Raw genomic sequence first — 12,314 nt, forward strand, 5'->3', positions numbered from 1 at the left:
AGAAAGAATATATGACGTAATGGATAGGAAGAAATTACAGTGGTACGGGCATGTACGACGAATGGAGGAAGCCAGAACACCAAAATTGATACTGGAGTGGGAACCGGAGGGGAGAAGACGAAGAGAACGACCTGTGACCACCTGGCTCCAAAATGTACTGCACACAATGAGGAGAATGGGCGCAGAGGAAGAGGACACGCAAGATCGAAACACCTGGAGAAATATTTTGAGAGTATAGTTTAAGAACGTTTATTGTTTGTATAGTAATTTCCAAGTAAATTATTATGTTGGAGATAAGCCTCTGTAATGAGGAAAAGCTCAAAATAATAATAGTAATAAACATGTCATATACGGGAAAATCTGTATATATGAAATGAAATCCAATAAAAATCTTTAAGGTTAACAATACTTTTTAAATGTAGACTTCTGTAAAGTGAAATCTGTAGGATAACCAGTTTTCATAATTTTATGTCTTCATGGTTTAACTCCCACTAAAGAGGTCAATTTGGATAGAATACTATTTCGTAAATACTTCAAAGTATCGTTTATCTATATAAGTGTCGTAAATCTCATACTTTACGATCTAAATCGGAATAAATGTTAAACAAACGGATGTGGAATCGTATCCTTCGGTTTTGCCCAGGCTGGTGTCGTAACGACCTGTTGATCCAGGAAGCCCTTCATTTTAATTTTTTATACTCTCAAGAAGACAATCTCGCGTTTTGCACGAAATTAGTGGACTCCTGAGGAAATTTGTCTTCCTGAATGTTTTCTACTTGATTTTCGTGTATTTGGGCACAGCTCAAGGCAAGTTTGAAATTTTTACTAATTCACAACGGTAACAAATTGAGTTCAATGTCAGCTGCTCCCTCAAGGGAAATGAAAGAAGAACATAAAACCACAGTTTTGATCTTTGAGAAGATGAAGTCTCATAAACATCAATGGATGGTTTGTCTAGACTTATGAATGGTAAACTTTCTCCTTGCTTTGCAAAGTGATTCTTGTGACTCTGGAATAGCAGAGACAAAACACACCACAGTGTTGGAAAAGAACGGCCAAAGAGAGAAAACATGTAAGGAGGGAGGAAGAATGTCATTAACGACCCCTTAGTTGGACGAGAGAAAATCATTTGTAGTCCACTGCATATCAAGTAGGGCCTTTTGAAGCAGTTTGTAAAGGCTTTGGTAAGAATGGGTCACGCTTTGCATATATAGGGAAAAATGTCTGAGCTGAGAACGGAAAAATTCAAGCAGGAATATTTGACGGTTCACAAATAAGGCAACTCTGCATATGAAAACTCTAGACGAATTCTACCAAGAAAGATCAGATATGTACATGATGGCAGTTTACTACTTGAATTTAAAAATGGACCGCTCCATAATACATTCAAGAACGTCATGGAAAAGAAGCTTCCTAAATGATCAGGGACTGGATGTTATCATCAATGACTTTTTTATTTAGGATATAATAATATTTATATAATACAATAACAAAATTATTGTTTCATTTTTTATCCATGGACTTATATTTAAACAGTATAACAAATATTTCACTAAAATCTTGTATTTTAGAATTTTGAACTTCTTGGCAAATATTAATGAATTGTTTGCATTCAGGGCATCAAATTCTTAGAAAATCAGCTCAAAGTACTCCGGTGTTATGAAGATAAATAGCACTTTACACGAATCTTAATGCTATCGTTTTCAGTCAACACTAGTTAATTCAATTGTTGTAAGGAACATCAAAGTTGGAACATTTTAAACATTTCAAAGGATTTTTAGCCAGCTCATTGTTACACTGGTAATAATGTTTTTACTCATGAGTATTATCTTTTGCTCTGTGCTCTGTGGTAATGAATGTTAGAATTTAACGAACCTTGAATCAGAATTATTACAAAGGGGCACTATCTTACTTGAAAGGACAGTTTAGAAAATTGGTCATAACCTTGTTCAAGGAGCTGTAATATCATTTGCATGAAATGAGTTAGAGAAACATGAGGAATTGTTAATCTTGCTGAACGAGAGTCCAGTGTTTCCATGGCTGCACCACATCCTACATAAAACACAATGTTGAATGCTGATGTGCTGCACTAATTTTTTATTATCTGTTGTTGGATTCTGCTGAAAGAACAAGTTTTGAAGTACTCGAACATGTTGGGTTGGCGACACCAAAAATAGCTACCTCACGTGAACCGGCCAATGCAAAGGCTGTCTTGATAAAATAAAACCTTATAAACTGCACAGAGGGCGTCCATCGCATTCACCAAATTTCATTAATAAAACCCAGCGGGGTGATGAAGTGGGATGACCCCAAAGTCACAGTTAGGAGACCAGTGGTTTGTATCTCAGTCAGTACATCCACATTTAGGTTTCCTGCAGTCTTCTAAGCATAAGCTTAGACTGGAGAATGATGAGAAAGAAACCTACATGTAAATGCACTGACAGAGATTCGAACCACTGTCCTCCTGACTATGAGTCCAGTATCTTCCCACTTCGCCACCTCGCTGGGTTTGAGCTTTTGTCTAAGGAAAGGAGTATTCTCCTACACAGAAATGTGGAAGTGATTGCGCATGCGCACGTGTCTGTGTGTGCGCGTGTGCGTGTGTATGTGTGTGTGTGTGTGTGAGTGTGTGTGTGTGACTGTGAGCTCGTGGTCATGTGATCAGTGGAAGGCGGGCTGGGGCGACGGTAGCGGATACGCGAAGGCGTACCTCCAGGAACGTTACGACGCTTTCTCGTGTGTCGGATAGCCAGATGACGGATTTACTACCGTTCCCGTTCGCTTGAACAATCTTATAGTACACAGCCATCTCTGGAGAAGCAGAGAAAGAAGGAGGAACTTCGTAACTTGGTCATTTCCAACAGTAGTCTATATCTATATCTACAGGGCGTCGACACAAATATGGAAAAACGTAAAGTACAACATCTTACCACGCCTAACGCGGTGAAGAAAAATCGTTGCAATTCTAAACAGCTTCTAGTCATCACAGAATGGCGAAGTACAGGTTCTGTGCGGTTTTCAGGGGAATCTTGTACCATTGTTCCTGCAAAATATTGGGAACTTCAGGTAGTGAAGATCGAAGTGAGTAGCGATCACGTACACGCCATTCTCAATTTGACGATGAAGGCTGAATAATGGTGAGATCTGTCACTGTGGTGGCCAGGGAAGATGCGACAACTCAATCTCTTGGTCACAAACCAGTCCTGGACGACGTGAGCTATGCGAACACGAACCATGTCTTCTTGGAACACAGCATCTACGTCTACATCATTACTCTGCTGTTCACAAGAAAGTGCCTGGCAAAGGGTTCAATGAACCATCTTCAAGCTGTCTCTCTACCATTCCACCCTCGAACGGTGCGCGGGAAAACCGAGCCATTACACTCTTCTGTGCGAGCCCTGATTTCTCTTATTTTATCGTGATGATCATTTCTTCCTATGTAGGTGGGTGCCAAGAGAATATTTTGGCAATCGGAGTAGAAAACTGCTATTGAAGTTTCATGAGAAGATCCCGTTGCAACGAAAAACGCCTTTGTTTTAATGATTGCAACTCCAATTCACGTATCATGTCTGTGGCACTATCTCCCCAACTTCGCGGTAATACAAAACGTGCTACGCTTCTTGGTACTTTTTCGATCTCATCGGCCAGTCCCATCTGATGCGAATCCCACACCACACAGAAATACTCCAGAATAGGGCGGACAAGCGTGGTGTAAGCAGTCTCTTTAGTAGACCTGTCACACCTTGTTCTGCCATTGAATATCAGTCTTTAGTTGGCTGTATCCACAACATTATCTATGTGATCATTCCAATTTAGGATTCTGTAACTACAATCCTTAATCATTTAGTTAAATTTACACCCTTCAGATTTGTGTGACTTGCTGCGGAACGAAATTCAGTGGATTTCTTGTAGCAATCATGTGAATAACTTCACACTTTACTTTACTCAGGGTCAATTGCCATTTTTCGCATCATACATCTACCTTACCTAAATCATTTTGTAGTTCGTTTTGGTCATCTGATGACTTTACAAGACGGTAAATGACAGCATCATCTGCAAAACAATCTAAGGCGGCTACTGAGATTGTCTTCTATGTCGTTAATATAGATCACGAAAAATAGAGGGCCTATAACACTTCCTTGGGGAACGCCGGATATTATTTCTGTTTTACTTGATGTCTTTCCGTCTATTACGACGAACTGTGACCTTTCTAACAGGAAATCACGAATCCAATTGCACAACTGATGTGATATTCCATAGCCACGCAGTTAGGTCAGAAGACGATTGTGAGGAATGGTGTCGAAAGCCTTCTGGAAATCTAAAAATATGGAATCAATTTTACATCCCCTTTCGATAGCTCTCATTACTTCAGGAGTATAAAGAGCTAGTGTGTTTCAAAAGAACCATATTTTCTGAATTCCTGCTGACTACGTGTCAAAAATGGTTCAAATGACTCTGAGCACTGTGGGACTTTAACAACTGAGGTCATCAGTCCCCTAGAACTTAGAACTTCTTAAACCTAACTAACCTAAGGACATCACACACATCCATGCCCGAGGCAGGGTTCGAACCTGCTACCGTAGCGGTCGCACGGCTCCAGACAGAAGCGCATAGAACCGCTCAGACACGGCGGCCGGCCCCAATTGATAGTTTAGTCAAGTTCTCAAGTATAACCTCTACTCATACTTTTTCGCAGGAACTATCTATTTCAGTTTCACTACAAGGCAAGCTACTTCTGACAGCAATAAATACTCCACCACCAATTGTATGTAACCTATTCTTTGTGAAAACTGTTAGATCGTTAGAAAAAATTTTTGCTGAACTTGTTTCCGGCTTTAGCCTGCTTTCTGTACCTATGAGTATTTGAGCTTCAGTGGTTTGTGGTAGGGCTTGGAGCTCTGAATCTTTCCCAACACAGCTACGACAATTTACAACCACAATACCGATCGTTTCTACAACTAACTTACTGTGTTTTACCTGCCCCATTTTAGACGGACGCACTTTCTGTGGTTCCCTGAGTCCCACTAATCTAAAAAAAACCGCCCTGTCCTTTCCACACAGACCCCGCTACCCGTGTGGGAGCTTCCTGTGTTTAGTGGACTCCTGACCAATTAAGCGGAACTTGGAAACAGACCACCGCGGGCGCAAGTCAAGGAATCTGCAGCCTACACGGTCACAGAACCGCCCGAGCCTCTGATTCACACTCTCCACTCGGCTCTGCACCAAAGGACCAGATTGCGTTCTATTGACGATGCTGCAGATCACTATTGGAGAACAAATATTGTACCATGAAATGGATCTGATCACACAAAATTGACACACAATCCTTGGCAGTAATATGACCTTGCAGAGTAACCATGGAGTCCAAGGAATACTAGGGTATGGCTGACCTAATCATCACCGAACCCTCGCCATATTTCGCTCTTGACAGTAAGCTGTCTGTATCGTAGGCTTGGGACATGCATATGGCAGACATTAACTCGGGCAGTAGTTGGAAACAGTGTAAAACAAGGCTCAGCCAACCAAATGACTTTCTTCCATTGCTCCATATTTAATTTTTTATGGCTTCAGTACCACATTTTCCTGTTACACCCATTGCAGTCACTAATGCTTGGTTTGAAATTCCACATCGGCCTGCAGTTCTCTGCTTATAAAGACCCCTTCCTGGCGTTTGGTGCTGACAGGGTACTCGAGTGCGATATTGAGTTCTGCAGTGACTATTATAGCTGTGGTCCTCTTATTTTTCGTCACAGTTCTCTTCAGTGACCATTTGCGATGGTTACTCAACATACACTTTTGTTCGCATTGTGACTAAGAAATCGTGTTTCCGCTCTCTTTGTATTCGGTATAAACCTTTGATACGGTGCCTCATGAAACATTAACCACTTCAGCTACTTGGTAACAGAAGCAAATACCACAAATTCACGAACAGTCGGTCCATTTATGAATTCACGGACTCTCTTCTGACCACGACCGACACTTGCAACGTATTGAGGGCATTGCAACAGGTGCCGTTCGTGATCAAATACTACAGCGCACCCAGCAGGTTCGGGTAGTATCTGCATTTATGTTCAAGAATCCTTTGTATTTCTCGCAGTGCTTCCATGTTTTTGTCCAACACCCGTATATCTACATCCATTGTCGAGCCCCTATATATCTACATCCATACTCTGCAAACCACTATGAAATGTATGGTAGAGTGTACTTCCACCCAGCCTGTGTGGCCGAGCGGTTCTAGGCGCTACAGTCTGGAACCGCGCGACCGCTACGGTCGTAGGTTCGAATCCTGCATCGGGCATGGATGTGTGTGATGTCCTTAGGTTAGTTAGGTTTAAGTAGTTCTATGTTCTAGGGGACTGATGACCTCAGAACTTAAGACCCATAGTGCTCAGAGCCATTTGAACCATTTGGTAGTTCCAACTGAACTAATTAGGGTTTCTTCTCCTTCCATTCACGTACAGGTTTCGAGAAAAATGACTGTTTATATGCCTTTATACTCTCTGTAGTTAACTTAATCTTGTCCTCTCGATCCCTGCAGGGGCGTTGTGGTATATTCCATAATTTGTCTACTAAAACTGGTTCCTGACACTTTGTATGTAGGTGTCTGCCAGTCCAGTTTCTCCAGAATTTCCGTGACCTGTCCTACATGGTTACTCTGCAATTCACACTTAAGTGCCTGGCAGAGGTTTCATCGAACCATTTTCATACTACTTCTCTACCATTCCACTCTCGAATGGCGCGGAGATAAAGGAACACCTAAATCTTTCCGATCGAGCTCTAATTTCTCTTATTTTATTATAATGATCATTTCTCCCTACAAAGGGGGGTGTCAAAAAAAGATTTTCGCGTTCGGAAGAGAAAGTTGGTGATTGAAATTTCGTAAATAGATTTCGCCGCAAAGAAAACCGCCTTTGTTTCAGTGACTGCCACCCTAACTCGCGTATCATAACAATGACACTCTCACCCCTATTGCGCGATAACACGAGACGAGTTGCCCTTCTTTGCACTTTTTCGGTGTCCTCCGTCAATCCCACCTGGTAAGGATCTCACACCACGCAGCAATATTCCAGCAGAGGACGGACAAGTGTAATGTAGGCTGTCTCTTTAGTGGGTTTGTCACATCTTCTAAGTGTTCTGCCAACAATGCACAGACTTTGTTTCGCCTTCCCCACCATATTATCTATGTGGTCTTTGCGATTTAAGTTGCTTGTAGTATTTAGTGGAATTGACAGCCCTTAGATTTGTGTGATTTATCGTATACCCAAAATTTATTGGATTTCATTTAGAACCCATGTGGATGACCTCGCACTTTTCTCTGTTCAGTGCCAACAGCTACTTTTCGCGCCATACAGAAATTCTCTCTTGATCATTTTGTAATTATAATTGACCGTCTGATGATTTTACTAGACGGCAAATTACAGCGTCATCTGCAAACAATCTAAGGGGGCTGCATAGATTATCACCTAGATCATTTATGTAAATCAGGAACAGCAGAGGGCCTATGGCACTGCCTTGGGGAACACCAGGTATCACTTCTGTTGTACTCGATGATTTACCATCTATCACTACGAACTGTGGCACTAGAGCAATATTCTAGGAAGGGTCGTATGAGTGTTGTGTAAGCAGTGTCATTTGAAGACCGAGTACATCCTAGTATTCTACCAATGAAACGAATTCTGCGATCTGCTTTGCCTACAGCGCAGCAAATGATATGGAATTATTCAGTTTACAGGGTACGTATATATGACGACTGCTTACATTAATGAACACATTTATTTTGACATACTCACTCAACTACATTTAAAAATAATTCCTTTCTCAGGCCACCAGCTTTTAAAGCGAAGTTCGCCCATGTAGTACAACTGGGTTGTCCAGGAAAAATGATTCTAATTTATATTTAAATCTTGCTGCGCTACCTGTCAGATATATTACGCTATTGTGCAAACGATAGTATGTTATAGTACAAATGACCAAAATTTTTTTGCAGGGCATTGAACTCCTTTGTTAGCCACTGACTGCTTTAATAATGGGTAATAAAGTACATTTTTTCCTATAGTTTTGTAGGTGTGTAAATCACTATCCTTCTCAAATTGTGATGGATTATTTATGACGAATTTTACTAGCGGATATATGTATTGTGACACTACAGTTAAAATGCACAGTTCCTTGAAGAGGTACCAACATGACGACCGCGGGTGAACACCACATATTATTCTTACTGCTCGCTTTTGGGTAATCAGTACCTTATTTCAAACTGGTAACTTTCCAACAAAATTATTTCATGAGTCATTATTCAGAGTAAATACGCAAAATATGTTAGTATGTTGTTTCCAAGACTAGCAATTATACGAAGTACAAAAGTAGCTGAACTTCACTGTTTGAGAAACTCAGCAATACGCTTCTTCTAGTTCAAGTTTACTTAAGTATGCAGACCCAAAAATTTGGAGTATTCTACCCTGTTTACTACCTCCTGTTCTTGTGCCGCTTCAATTGTTGATATTACTCTATTCATTGTACAGAACTGAATATGGTGCATTTTCCCAAAAATTTAGGGAAAGTCCATTTTCAGAGAACCAGTTAATATCCCTTTGAAAAACATCATTAACAATGTCTTCTGTTGCTTTCCCTTTAATGGCATTTGCAAAAAGTACCAGTTCTGCGATCAACTTGGATTCCACAAGGAACTGTTGTGCGCAGCGACCGTAGACTATAAAGAAGGAGAGAAGCACAGCTTTCAGTCGCATTTCCATTAGTTTTATTACTTTTGCATAGGTGAAGACGGCTATTTAGAGCCGAAATCTAGATAGGCAAAAATAGTAAAACTAATGGGGCGCGAATGATTGTCGTGTGTCTCTCCTTTCTTAAATTCTACGATCATCCCGTTTCATACCTTCAAAACCTGTTACATCCAAGTATTTGTATGTGTTGACTGATTGAAGTTAAGACTCGTTGATATTGTAGACATAAAGTGCTACATTGTTTCCTTTTTGCGGAGTGCGTAGTTTTGGATTCTCAGCACTTGAAGAGAGTGTCCACCTGTTGCATCACTCTGAAATTCTATCAAGATTAGACTGAATATCTGTGAATCGTATTTCAGGCAGATCTTAATTGTGAATAACTACACCATCTACGAAACGTCTGAGGTTACCGTTAATATTTTCTGCACTGTCATTAATATTCAACATGAACAGCAAGGGCCACATCACACTTTCCTGGGGCACAGGGTGTCCCAGGAGGTATGGTCAATATTCGGGGATGTTACAGGAACGATCGTTTGAAGCAAAAAAACTTCATACAGACATATGCCCTATTTCGAATGATTTTCGAGGCAGAACACATTTAATGTACATCGTTATTTATTTTCTGTATCCTTCAATAAATTGCCAAATGGTTCAAATGGCTCCGAGCACTATGGGACTTAACGTCTGAGTTCATCAGTCCCCTAGAACTGAGAACTAATTAAACCTAACTAACCTAAGGACATCACACACATCCATGCCCGAGGCAGGATTCGAACCTGCGACCGTAGCGGTCGCGCGGTTCCAGACTGTAGTGCCTAGAACCGCTCGGCCACTCCGGCCGGCAATAAATTGCCAGCTTCACACATGTACGCATGTACAACAGTTAGTTAATATAACAATATTCGTTTAGCAAAGTATCAGTTTAAAAATATGTATTTTTAGCACATTCATCTCCAAGTATTGTACACGTCACATCACAGATGATGTACGGTGCATCATCCATGTTCGAGTATCCCAGCGCAAACTTCAATGCATTTGTGCACTCTTGGGAGAACACGTTGTGTTGCCTGTCTGAGTGCCTCAGCATGTTCGCTAATGAAGGCAGCAGTGTCCATGATGCGTCCACGCAGTTCATCTCGCGTATTCATCTTTTGCTTGTTCATCTCAGACTTCATCCAACCTCAAAATCAAAATAGCGTAAGGTCTGGCGATCTTAGTGGCCAGTTAACTGTACTACCACGACCAATCAAGCAACTAGGGTAAGTGCTGTTGAAAAGGTCTCTCATACGTCTGGTAAAATGTAGAGGATCTCCGTAATGGTGGAACTTCATTGTATTTCGTGTGGCCAAAGGAACGCTTTCAAGCTGTTCAACATACAAGGAATTCTCTCTTGTCATTCGCTGTTCTAAAATGAGTTCAGATGGTTCAAATGGCTCTGAGCACTGTGGGGCGTAACATCTATGGTCATCAGTCTTAAAATGAGTGAACCTATCAACATGTTACCGATCGTACCGCACTAAACACTGATCGGAAAAAGAATTTGGAAATTGGTTTCCACTGTAGCGTACGGATTTTCCTGTGAACATCGATAATTATTACGTATGTTGTTGATTACATTCGATATAAACGTAGCTTCATCAGTGAATAGTTTTAATGGAAGCAAACGAAGATAGACATTCAACAAGTGACATTGTCGCTAATGTGAAGATTTTTGCACATAGTATTTGAAATGGGTAAAAGTAACCAGCATGCAATGTTAATCACACAAGTGTTCGTGGGACACTGATACGCGCAGAGTGTCGCCATATGCTTGTAGTACGAAGGGCGTTTGAAAATTCCGTGCAAAAATGAAAACTACTTACGTGTTTGGGGTAAACCTTTTTTATTCTTCGACAAAGTCTCCTTTTAGATTTATACACTTCGTCCAACGCTGTTATAATTTGTGGATCCCTTAACGAACGATTGGAATTGTCCAAGACTGCAAAATAGCTATTAGTTGCTGCAATCACCTCCTTGTTTGAATAAAATATTTGTCCCGCCAGCCATTTCTTCAAATTGGGGAACAAATCCCAGTCCGAGGGAGTCAAGTCTAGAGAATAGGGGGGATGTGAAACGAGTTGGAATACTGTTCCCAATCATTTAGCGACCACAACTGCTGAGGTGTGTGCTGGTGCATTGTCGTGGTGGAAAAGGACTTTTTTTCGGTCCAATCGCCGGCGTTTTTATTGCGGCTCAGTTTTCAAACGGTCCAGTAACGATGAATAATATGCACCTGTACTAGTTTTACCCTTTTCCAGATAGTGGATGAGGATTATCCCTTGTGAATCCCAAAAGACACTCGCCATAACCTTTCCGGCCGAAGGAATGGTCTTCGCCTTTTTTGGTGCAGATTCTCCCTTGGTAGCCCACTGTTTGGATTGCTGTTTGGTCTCAGGAGTACAGTAATGTATCCATGTTTCATCCACAGTGACGAATCGACGCTTAAAGTCCTGCGGACTCTACCTCAACAGCTGCAAACCATCCTTGCAGCACTTCACACGATTCCGTTTTTGGTCAAGCGTGAGCAATCGCGGAACCCATCTTGCGGAAAGCTTTCTCATGTCCAAATGTTTATGCAAAATATTATGTACCCGTTCATTCGTGATGCCCACAGAACTAGCAATCTCACGCACCTTAACTCTTCTGTCATCCATCACCATATCATGGATATTATCAATGATTTCTGGAGTCGTAACCTCCACAGGGCGTCCAGAACGTTCAGCATCACTTGTGCCCATATGGTCACTCCGAAAATTTTGAAACCACTTATAAACTGTTCTAATTGAAGGTGCAGAGTCACCGTAATGTTTATCAAGCTTCTCTTTAGCCACACGAAATTCTTTTTCGTCCATGTTTTGACAGTCACTTGAGTTCCTTGATTCACACGAATGCGAACCACAAAGAAATAGACCAATATGGCTGAAACTTGGTGTGCGTTCTTTCCAAAGATGCTACTAATTAAACATGACCTCGATACGCGCCTATGGTGCCACCTCTCGGACTCTGCAAGGACTTTTCAAACGCCCCTCGTAGGGCTAGGCCGTGCCATTGCAACAATGTATTGCTGTTCCTGTACAGGTTGTTGAAATACGTGTTCATATGAAAAATGGGAATTTCGAAGAATGCCTGTTTCATGCAATGTGCTGAAAACTTGGGTAAACACTCTATGACTAGGAATTCCACGTGTCGCAAAGCGCCGACGGTATTCTTCGATAGCCGTAAACATACACTATATCTACACGTTCTACATTAGTGTATTTGTGAGGCATTTTAGCCAGTGTATGTACGAAAAAAGTTGACCAGCACTTCTCTCTGATACACTCTCACTCCATCGCACTATTTCACTTACTACAAACCATGGGCAACTGCACGTTCAACAGGCTAGTTTAATGGCAGAAAGACATCCAGAGCAAACAGGTTGAAAGCAACGAGGCAGGTTGGCCTAGAATGAAACGTCAAAGATGCTGGCTCGGTAAGACACAGCGCGCGCCACCAGCCCAAAAACAAAACTACATTAAATGCGTATTATCTCGG

The 12,314-nt window shown here is 41.4% G+C and overlaps 1 protein-coding gene across 1 annotated transcript in view; it reads right to left on the bottom strand.

Annotated features, from left to right (window-relative positions):
* The window catches only part of LOC126469965 (glutaryl-CoA dehydrogenase, mitochondrial-like), a 533,971-nt gene that overhangs the window by 394,197 nt on the left and 127,460 nt on the right, over window positions 1–12,314 (bottom strand). The window lies entirely within an intron of this gene.

The sequence above is a fragment of the Schistocerca serialis genome, chromosome 3 (assembly GCF_023864345.2).
Source record: "Schistocerca serialis cubense isolate TAMUIC-IGC-003099 chromosome 3, iqSchSeri2.2, whole genome shotgun sequence".
Classification (NCBI taxonomy): Eukaryota; Metazoa; Arthropoda; class Insecta; order Orthoptera; family Acrididae; genus Schistocerca; species Schistocerca serialis.